Source organism: Alexandromys fortis, unplaced genomic scaffold (genome assembly GCF_014885135.2).
Source record: "Alexandromys fortis isolate MF-2015 unplaced genomic scaffold, M_Fortis_MF-2015_v1.1 scaffold_65, whole genome shotgun sequence".
Lineage (NCBI taxonomy): Eukaryota > Metazoa > Chordata > Mammalia > Rodentia > Cricetidae > Alexandromys > Alexandromys fortis.
The window spans coordinates 573,852-585,251 of record NW_026067986.1 but is presented as its reverse complement, the minus strand read 5'-3'; the positions used below and the strand labels follow the sequence as shown (position 1 = coordinate 585,251).

At 47.6% G+C, this 11,400-nt stretch overlaps 1 protein-coding gene across 1 annotated transcript in view; it reads left to right on the top strand.

Annotated features, from left to right (window-relative positions):
- The window catches only part of Cdk15 (cyclin dependent kinase 15), a 70,575-nt gene that overhangs the window by 39,768 nt on the left and 19,407 nt on the right, over positions 1-11,400 (top strand). The gene's annotated exons all lie outside the window — the stretch shown is intronic.

Here is an 11,400-nt window from a genome sequence, read left to right as displayed (position 1 = left end):
ACCACCATCACCACCACCACCACCATCACCACCACCACCACCACCACCACCACCACCATCACCACCACCATCACCACCATCACCACCACCACCACCACCACCATCACCACCACCACCACCATCACCACCATCACCATTTATTGTGTGTGCGTGGGGGGGGGAGGTTGTTTCTGTGGTTTTTGAGGACAGGATCTTGTTACATAGCCCTGGGATTCTGGAATTCACTCCATAGCCTACGCTGGCCCCATGCTCACCGTGACCCTTCTACCTCTGCCTCCCAGCTGGCTTGTGCCACCACACCCATCTCTCTGTGTCTTGTTGATAGTGTCTGTCTAACCGACACTGGATGCAGACTCTTGGTGTTGCCGCTCATTTCCCTGAGGATTACTGGTGACTGTTTCTTCGTGTACTCCTTTGGCTGTTTATGTTTTTTCTTTTTTTAGAAATACTCTTGCTGGTCATTCTCCCGCCTAGAAAAGCATGTGCTGCTGAGTTAAATTCCTAGTACACTCTTCACCCTGCACAGCTGAGAGTGCTTGGCCTCTCTGATTATGATGGACAGTCCAGTCTCCGTCCACTTGCTGCCATCGCTAGGCCTTGTCTGGATTCTGTCTAGAGGAGCCAGACCTATTCTGACAGAGGTATAAAAAAATCACCTGGTGCTGACTCCAAGGAGTCCCAGTTTCTTCCCAGTTCTGGTGAGCAGTGCTTTAGGCTGTGGTTGGCTGTAGCCGCTCATACCTGATTAAATCTGCAAGGTGAGAAGGGTGTATCATGTTCGAGACTGCCTCCTTGGCTCCTTCCTTCCTTCCTGTCCTTCCCCACTCCCCGCTTAAGCAAGCAGGGCTGAGAACTCTCCATCCTCCACTTCAAAGGACCAGTTGTCTTATTTTGATGTGGGCAGATTGAGGAGCAGGCTTTGAAAAATAGCCCCCCTCTTTTTTTTTTTGTTTAATCTTTCCTCCTGGGATGGCTTTCAGAGCTGTATATCCAAGTGTCAGAGAGGGGGTTCTGACGAGCCTGGATTCCCAGACTCTCAGCGGGATCGCCCTCTAACAGAAATATAAAAGTGAAATATTAAAAACCCCGGGACGTGAACCCCATCTGCTGAGTAGCCAGCGCCTTGCCTGCTTGTACCACGAGGGAAGAAAGATCTTGAAAAAAGAGGGAGGGGGGAAAAGGCTTTGACTATGAGGCTTACAGGGTTGGTAGAGCATAGTAAGTTCCCGCTCAAAGGAGTGGGTGTTGCTCCGTGCCCCCCTAAAACTCTCAGCCTTTGACTGGGCCACCAGAACTCACCAGCCTCCTTCTGCAAGGCAACCCCCCCCTTTTCACATGCTAACCGAGGTGCCTGTGATTGGTTGAACAATAAAGTGGTCACACTTGCTAAAGGGCTGGTATCTTTCACACAATTAGCCAAGACACATTCATCAAACTGACGGGGTTGGGGTTGCTGGCCTCCTGGGGTGGGGGAGGGGAGAAATTTTGGTGACCCTTCCTAAAGCATCCCGAAGCCTTGATAGAATCCTATGGGAGATTCTTCTGCCCCAGTGTCTAAACTGATGGACTATCTGGGATGCGGTGGGTTTGCGGCCCAGCGGATCCCAGAGGCTGAGAGCAAACCAGAGGCTCCTCTTGGCTAAGATTTGCTAATACAGATGCTAGTGTGAATTTGAGCAGCAGACGCCCCCGTAGGTGTTTTCACAAAGCCTTTGCACCTCCTCCTTCCATTCACAAGACAATGCACTTCCAGTTTGCTCGAAACCTCAGGCATTCCGGGGCCAGCTAAACAGAGGCTGTGCCCACCCACACAGTGTGGACTTCCCCCATCCAGATAGGAATAAAACCTACAGAGAAAGCGAATCGGTTAAGACAAGGAAGCAACCAGCAAGGTGTTTGTCCGAGGTTCTTGGAGGGCGTTAAAATGCAGTTCATTCTTGGAGAAAAGGGGATGCTTTGATCACAACGCTTTCTGATTTCTCTTCTCTCAATCCCCTTTGTCTGTATTTTCCAATGGCAACAGACGACAACACGCTCTTACCTTGGAGATCTGTTTTGCTACAACATCTCGTAGGGCTTTTCAGAGAACCAACTAAATATTTAGACGTTGCTCTGTTAACGTAAACGGAGACTTGCTCCTCTGGAGGCTGTCCAGGCCCCCTCTCATTAGCTGCAGAGATCTTGTGATAAAGAGGGACTTTTTTTTCCCCTTCGGCCCACATGATCGTAGCCCAGTTGTGGTTTTTAATGTGTCACTGATTGTTCCGTCCAACTCCTTTTGCTCCCCCTGAAAAGGTCTGTCGGGGCTCTGTTTGCTTCCTTAAACACGGTTTTTGAAAGCTCTCACGCTGTGTGAGCTCAAATCCCAGCATTAATGCACCGCCGAGTTCATTTCAGCACACTCAAAAGCGCTGAGTTTAAATCCCTCTCAATTCCATTTGCGGCACCAGAAGACTTTATCCCTTCTCCGCTAATGGTTCCAAGTTTACATCTAGATTCTGGGGGTCAAGGACAGGAGAGGATTTAGAAATAACAGTGCGTGACATTAGTCAATGCGTTTGCCAAATTGGCAATTAGTTCCCGATGTGCATGCAAAACACTTTACTCCTGTCTCTTTGATGCCTGTTCCCATAGAACAGGGAGCGGAGCGTCCACTGAGGGCTTCGGACTTTTAAAGAGATATCTGCTGGAAAGCCCGCCTGATGGGCCTCGTGAGCTCAGCCGCAGGGAAGCATCCGGGATTACGCTGATTTCCAGTCTCAGGAAAGAACACCTCATTCGGGGAGTTTTTTCACTGGAGGAACTCTGGGGAAGTCAAAAGGCAAGAAAGCAGCCTCCACAGAAAGCACCCAGGCGCCCCAGTAAACCGGCCTACAGGCCTGTCGGTTTTCGGTACGCTTGCTTTTGCAACTTCTGACCACTAGGTGGAAGCAAGAAATAACCGAGGCGGATTACTGATAGCAACTGTCTAGCCAAGCAGTGGAGCCTTTGAATTCTGACTTTAGAACCACTTTAAGATGTTTCCTGTGTGTATATGTCTTAGGGGCGGTCATGCACATAGGTGATGTTATATGGACTAAGCAGGCTGTATTTGTGTATTTAGGGATATGTGTGTACATACATATATATGTATATATACACACACATAAATATCTACATACATATGGAGAGAGAGAGAGCAAGGGGCAGTGCATTGGGAGGGTTATAGGAAGAAAAGGGAAGGGCAGTGTGATGTCATTATATTATAATTTCAAACCCACACACATACACACATAAGTGTATTTAATAAAATATAGTGTAAGAACTCGGCTGCATTTGAAACCCTGTGGGAGTCACGCGGGAGACAGACTGGACTGAAAGTGATCCTTGCCCTGAACGGGGTGATAAAGAGCCGTTGTGCATTGGACTCAAAGAACTCCAGACAGATTGCCAAGAACCCAGTCTGGCATTGCCCCTCTGCTCTGCTCTGGCGTCAGCTCGACCCCAGAGTTGTTAGCTGAGAGAGTCAGTCAGTGGCTGAACACGGAGGGAAGGGGCTAACTTCGAACTGAAAGTCCCACTTCCTCCATTTATTGTCTGGGAGATCTTGAGGGAATTATCTACTTCCCTCTCTCCGAGCCACAACATGGAAGCTACCCTGTCACTTAGAACATGCTCCCTGTGTACCAGGCAATCTACGTATGTGTACGCATACATGACGATATGTCTATACCATGCAGTACATGGTATATACACTACACATAATTGCTAATCTCTGCTACTGCTTGCCTAGGTCATTGTTGGAGAAGGTAGTAAGAAGGAAATTTTCTCCCAGAGAGGCGTTTCCTGGTCAGAAAGGACAGAATCACCGCCCAAACTTTGCTCCCTTTCTGCTTACCCTGTTCTGTCCTCATCCCCTTCTGTGGCATGGTTCTGAGAGATTGCTGAACTGCATCTGCCACAAGAGCCTAACTTTTCAGTAAAGAAAAAGACTTACTCCCATCCACAGCCCATCCCCATTGTCTCTGTCCCAGCTTCGGCTGCTCAGTGGTTCGCCGTGGTTAGACACCATGCGCCGTGGCACCAAGTCTGGACTTTTGGGTTGGCTTCTGTGGGCCTGAATGGTGTCTGGATTCCCACGTCGTGAGCGTTAACGCTCCGTTTCTAAGCACCTACCGACGTGCATCTGAGTGCTCGTTGAGGTCCTACCCATCTGCTCCCCGCATCTGCATTGCCATCAGACCCCAACCACCCTGTGCCCACAGAGCCTTTCCCGGGGAGAATCCTTGTTATCTGCCCACCATGGAACGCAGTAGGGCAACTAAATCAACTAGCTATGTTGGCGTCTTCGCTGCTTAGTCTGCTCAAATATGTCATAAGAGAAAGTTCTCTAAAATTTTCCAGAAGTCAAGCTTCTAGTCGACTTTTACGCCTGCCCCTTAACTGGCTCATACGGGTCACCAATCGACAGTTATAAAACGGAACCATCTTACAAATAGTAAGCCGCCTTATAGAAAAGGAGCATCGGGAGCTGTGGCTTTAAGAGGCCCTGTCCTAGGGTCCCCTCGCCAGGAAGCAGTTGGCCCAGCGTTCCCAGAGGCATTGGCCCCCAAGGTGGTCCTGGTCCTACACTCATTCATTACCAAGCTGTAAATATTGTTCCGTAATTAAACAGTACCCCGCACAGGGGACGAGCTAATCATACTCTTCCAGGCCCATTCCCTGATAATGATGTCTTTCCACCCAGCCTTGATTTCTGAAGCTGAGCTCGGCTTCTGGAATGTTCCCTTCCTTGGGACTCCGGCAGCATTCCCTTGCGGCCGCTAATGAAGCCACAGGCACTGGCGGGATCTAAGAGCTCGGATTGGACTAATGATATCACTTCAGGGGTGCTGCAGAAAGCTCCCGGGGAGTTTCTATTAACATCTTTATTAACCCGTCCCCCACACCAGTCGGTGAAATTAATTTAGATACACAGCCCACTTTGATCTTCATTAATAGTTTCTTCTAGTTTCCACATTTATTTTTGGTTTTCTCATCTTTTATTTATTTGGTAGCAATTATTAGCTTTTTTTTATGGAGCGGGGGCAAATGATCTTAAAGTAATTAAGGTTAGGAAAATTACAAGTTAAAGCAGGTAAAATATTTCTAGCATAAAACCATGTGCGTATGCATGTGTGTGTGTATATAATATTTTATTTATTTGTTTTGTTTTTCAAAATAGGGTCTTGCCCTGTAACCATGAGCAGCTTGCTACTCACTCTGTAACCCAGATTGATCTTGAATTCACAATCCTCCTGCCTCAGCCTCTCAAGTGCTAGAATTACAGGAATATACCACCATACCCAGATTACAATTAATTGTATTAATGAAGTTAAATGTTGTCAAATGTTAAAAAAAAAAAAAAAGTTAAGTCTTGCCTTGTTCCTTCCCAGTTCCAGGAAAGGTCTTAAAAGCACTAAAAGTCAATGGGCGGTGGTGGTGCACACCTTTAATCCCAGCACTAGGGAGGCAGAGGCAGGTGGATCTCTCTGAGTTTGAGGCCAGCCTGGTCTACAGAGCTAGTTCCGGGACAAGCTCCAAAGCTTCAGAGAAACCCTGTCTTGAAAAACAAGAACAAAAACCAAAACAAAACAAAAGCACTAAATGTCATAGTAGTGGCTCAAACCAGAGGTTCCTTTCCCACCCTCATAGCCTAACACCATCTCCTAAAGGACAGAAATTAGACACGCAAGTGAGTTTTGCAAGTAAGAGGTGGTATATTTGTTTCATTTCTACTTTGTAATCCAAACGCCAACTTTTCTCATTCATCCAGCAAGTATTTATTAAAGGTGGGCCTTGGGTCTGAAAAATCAACGACCGTAGTATGGATTATTGCTTTCCAGAAATATCTTCCAGGAAACAGGGAAGCGAGCCAGTTATTTGGAAGAGCATACAGCAGCAGGGTCACCTGGGGGTCTTCAGGAATTCTAGAAAAGGCACTCTTAATATGAGGTACCTGGGAATGGTTTCCTGAGAAAGAGTTACAGACATAGTCACCAAAAAGGTGACAGAGGAGGGTGGCTTTCTTCAGGTGAGCAAGAACAGATGTGCCAGACCAAGGATCCAGATGTTGGGAGCAGGAGGCAGATGGACTCGGCCGGTTGGCATGATGTCTAGAATGTTGGTTCCATGGAGGCTGGAGGGTGGATGGGGCCATTTGGGAGGTACCTGTCAGTCACTAAGTCTGTGAACAAACAGAGGGCATAGGGCAGTGTCTTAGCAGGAAGGCCAATACAGCAGGGATTAACTTATAAAAACAATTGCTTGGGAAACAAAATGCAGAATTGAATTCATGGTGGGTAAGAGCAGAGGCAATGGTCTCTAAATCCTAGAAGACAAATTAGGTGTCAGCCCTAGAGAGGTATCAAGGAGTAAGGAGAGGAGGGCGCCTCTGAAGACTTTCCAGAAGGAAGTCAGGAAGTTGGAATTAATCAGATTTGAATCGTGAAGGGGAAAAATGTCTGTCTCAATGGTGGGAGAAAGAGAGGCCCTCTCAGTGGAATAGCGGTGGCAGGGAGAAACAGATTTCTAAAAACCATCTTGAAAGATCCCAATCTAGAAATACAGATAGGGACAGGGCGCGCTTAAGGAGGAAAGGGAAGCCTAGAGACCGCCATGGCTGACCCTAACCAGACAAGAAGCAGCTGGCCAAGGACAGGGAAGGGATTCTGGGAGCTGAGAGGGAAAAACCAGAGGGACTCGAGAGTATGAAGAGGTAATGATTAATAACAACGCCACAGGAGTCACGTGACCACAGCTGGCTGGGAATGCCAGGGAGTGGCAAATGTCCAAGGCCGCATCATCAAGTGTGGTACACACCGTGAAGTGTGATCAAGCTCAAACTGTTGTTTGTGGGAGTGGATAGACAATAGCCAGGGTCCTGACCCCCCCAAGAATGGGGAGAGTCCTGACTACCGGGATTTCTTCATGGGTTTCCAAGCCCAGGTGTCAGGTCTTGCTTCCCCTTCTTCACCTTAGGACCAGGCCTCAGAGGGTGGGGTCACTTTACAGTCCCAGGAGGTTTTGTTACAGGGTTACGTGAATGAGAAGCCAGATGTACGAACTGGAGTGTGAGCCTCAAATGCCTGGGAGCCTCATTCACGTGTGCTCTGACTTTTAGAGCCTTTGAAGGTATCTCCTCCCAGAGATCCCGGAAACCTGATAAAAAGTCCTGGGGTCAAACACTAAGCAAGTTTCCACGCCAGCTCCAGGAGGAAGAGTGAAACCCACAGCCAGCAACCCAAGGACGTGGGGGAGGGGGTATCCAGGAAGGGTGAGCAGGACAGGTGAAGGAGAGAGTACAGATTTTTACAGCATTCTCTGAACATTGCTACTTGAGATAGCGACTTCAGGTTAGCAGCATTATCAACTATATAAATACGTGATATCTCAAGAATGCATTGTGTTCAGGAAATTCCAGGGGTGTAGTTCAGTAGACTGCCGTCTAAGATAACCTTAGGGCGACCGCTGCAAGACTCTAGGAACCAGAAAAGGTTTTACACTGAGCAGAGGCTCAAAACATCCAAGCGATGTTTTATCAATTGATCAACCAACAAATCTCTAGCGACTAAAGTTTGTGAAATGAGTTTCTATTAACCATTGATGAGAAAGCAAACAGCCGCTCCGCCCTCGTTGAAATCCAACTTCATTTGGAAGCTTAAGCCTTCGACTTTCCCAGCACACTTTTTGGAAACCATGCGTTGCTTTCCTGAGCCTTGGATTCCAACTGAACTCAAACAAGAGCTCCCTCTCTTGAAGAAAGCTGCCGAGAAAGGAGGTGGCGGAAGAGCTGTCCTAATGATTTCCTTCATCTTTGGAAGGAGAAAGGAAGCCTGCCGCCTCTAGACCTATTATTTTTAGAAGTCACCGAAGCCAGAGAAACAGACCCTCTTGAAATGGTGCTGTGTACAATGCCTGTGTGTGTCTGTGAACCTTTCTCTCATTGATCACTCGGGACTTAATGGGAAAAATCAATGGCAGAGAGACGAGGTCATTGAGCACGTGAGCGAGCGGTCTATCTGCATCCAAGTGGGAGGGTAGGTCACCAACAGGCTGTGGACTTGGCTTTGCTGCCCAGCAGCTCCCCAGCTGACCCCAGCTGCTTTGCTGATGTAGCCCCGGAATAGATGTGGGAGGAGTCAGGATGTCATCTGTGCAGAACCAGAGAGTTCAAGTTCAAAATGGCTCCCTCCTGGGGTCCAAGGGCATCTGTTTTAGAATTCCTGGGAGCCCCTTTTGCCCTGGTCACAACCTCTCTTTCTTGTTTTGAAAGAAACATTCTAAGCAGGATTGTGAGGTTGCCTTCTGCAACCTTGCTGTACCCTGACTAGCGGAATCCTCACCGCGGCCTCTCTCGGAGTTGCCGCAGCAGCCCAGCAGCCGAGGAAGTGAAGCTCAGGGAAGCATGTCCAGTTACTGGCAAGTGCTAGACCCCCGCTTTCTTGGCTAGATCAGCAGTCCTCCAATCAGCCTCACTGGAGACATCTGGAGCCTATTAAAGACATAATAGCAGCACAACAACCAACCAGTGTGTGACCCGTCCCAGGCCTGCTAAAGTAGACTCTCTAGGGGGTGGAACCATGCTGCCTTCTTTTATAAGGTCTGCAGGTGAGGCCACCCTACCCTACTGGACCCTGACTCTTCTCCCAAAGGAACAAAAGGTTCAAGAGCCGAAGGAAGAAGGGAAAGAAGGCAAGGAGACCACAGCTTTTCAAGTCTGAATTACATGCCAGAGGCCTTATCTAATCTTTCCGGAAACTAAAAATGATTCCCGTTTACAGTTCTGGAAACTTTCTGTTGCTTCACTAGACACATTGAGCAATCCCCACTCCCCACCCTCAAGTCCCACAGCCCCTGAGTGGCAGAGAGATTTGAACTGGGATTTTGTGGTCATGTTACTAAGCCACACAGTAAATAAATAGACCTGGACCGGGAGAGATGGCTCTGAGGTTAAGAACACTGCTCTTCCAAGGACCTGGGTTAGATTCCCAGCATCCACACGGCGGCAGCTCACAACTGTTTGTAACTCCCTTTGCAGGGGATCTGATGCCCTTTTCTGGTCTCTGTGAGCACCAGTCATGCACACACAGTACACATATGTACATGCAGGCAAAACACTCCTATACATAAAATAAAATAAAAATAAAAAAAAACCCTCTAGGGCAGTGGGATGGCTCAGCAGATAAAACCGCTTGCTGTACAAGACTAACAACCTGAGTTCAATTCCTGGACCTGGTGGTGGAGGTGATGCGAAGCATCAGTTGACATCATCCAGTTTCTCTTGTGGTCCATACGTCCATGAGGGCTTTCAATCACTGTTTCTCAGTTTGCTTGTTTGTCTGGGCCCCATTTAAACCAGCCTAGAACTCCCCACCTTCCTGCTCCTGCCTGCCAAGTGCAGGGACCTAGGCAGGTGCCCACACTGAGAAGTCAATTACTAGTTCTTATTTGTTTGTTTGTTGAAACAGAGCCTCCCTGTTTTAGCCCCTGAACCTGGGGTGACCCTCCTGTGTCTGCCTCCCAGGAGCGAGGAGAGCTAGGTGCTAACTCAGCCAACTTGAATTATTTCTAAAGTTAAAAACTCCCTTTTCGTTTTGTTTTTAGTTGGAGTTGATGCTAATGTCAGAACAAAAAGCAAAAGAAATTTGTGTATCCAAATATAAGTAATATAGCATGCTCCAAATACCATTCTATTTTTACTGGGCATCTTAGAATTTTAAAGCTTTAAAAAGATTTTTTTTAAAGGTTGATTGTATTTTTTAAATTGTGTTGGGGGAATAATATGATTTTGTATTTTTTTAATTGTGTGTTTTTTCGGGGAATGGTGTGACTTAGTATCTTTTTAATTGTGTGTTTGTTGGGGGAATAATGTGATTTGTATCTTTTTTATTGTGTGTTGGGGAGAATAATGTGCTCATGGGTGCAGGTGTCTGCAATGGCCAGAAGAGGGCGCTAGACCCCCTGGCCTGGAGTCTCAGGCACATGAGCTGTCTGGATCTCGCTTCACCACTGAGCCATCCTGCCATCCCTGAAGATTTGCTTTTATTATTTTGTGTATATGCAGGTATGTGTACGTTCACGTTTAGGTGTCTCGGGACTTTAGTGCCCAGCACCGGTACTGGGTGACTCACAAAGACGTGTGTGTGCGTATGTGTGTGTTTGCGCATGTGCGGAGGTCAAAGGGCAACTTTGGGGTAGTGGGTTTGGCTTTCCTCCTTCCTAGGCCGGGGACTGTCTCTGATGCCCTGTATACCCCAGGTTAGCTGCCGTGATAGCTTCTAAACCATTCTCCCGTCTCTCCATCTCACCGCAGGACTGCTGGGATTACAGATGTGCACCACCACACCCAGTTGTGACATGATCCTTGGATAAAACATGGGCTGTCAGGCTTGCCTTTACCCACAGAAGCATCTTCGGCTTGGCTTTGAATTATCTGAGCCGAGATTCGCTTCTATTGTCTCACGAATAGCGTATCAAATTATACATCCCCTCCCTTACTTATAAAAAAATTCTCAGGTTTGTTTTTTTTTTTAAGGGTTATTTTTATTTTTTAATTATGTGTCTGTGTGTATCTATGTGTGGGTGTGCACATGACTGCAGGTGCCTGCAGAGGCCAGAGGTATCAGATCCCCCAAGTTATACAGGAGGTTGACAGCCACCTGCTGGGGGCCTTGGGAGTCCAACGCGGGTCCTTGGAAAGATCAGTTTTCACACCTAACGACCGAGTCTTCTTTCTAGTCCCCTTATTTGAGTTTCGAGACTTTGCCCCACCAACATGTTTTGTTGTTGTTGTTGTGATGGTGGTGGTAGCCAATTTCATTTGTTTGTTTGAGACACGGACTCACTCTGTAGCACAGGCCACCTTCAAATTCATGGCAATCCTCCTGCTTCATCCTCTCTAGTGTTCTAGCTGTGAAGCCATCATGCCCAGCTGACTGGACTGCTTTCCTCTGTGTGCGTGCGTGTGTACATGCGCACTTATGTGTCCCCATGTGCATGCGTTTGTGCATATGTGTGCGTGCGTGTACATGTGTGTCCGTGTATATGTGTTTGTGCATATGTGTGTTGCATGCACATGTGTGCGTGTGTGCGTGCATATGTATGTGTGCACACTCGTGTGCACGTGTGTGTGTGTGTACGTGTGCATGTCCTTTTATTTTCCGAGGTGAACTGTAAGCTCTGGGAGGGTAAGGGAGTTTCATTCGATTTCTTGTATTCTCTAGCACTTGGCACACACTCTACACACAATATGTCATATGTCTGTTAATTCAACTGACAGTTTTAGCTACATTGGTTTGTGAAAGCTGCCATACTAAACGACCACAGGCTGAGACCCTCGAATAACAGAAATGCCTCGTTGCCTGCTCCAGTCTGGGAGTC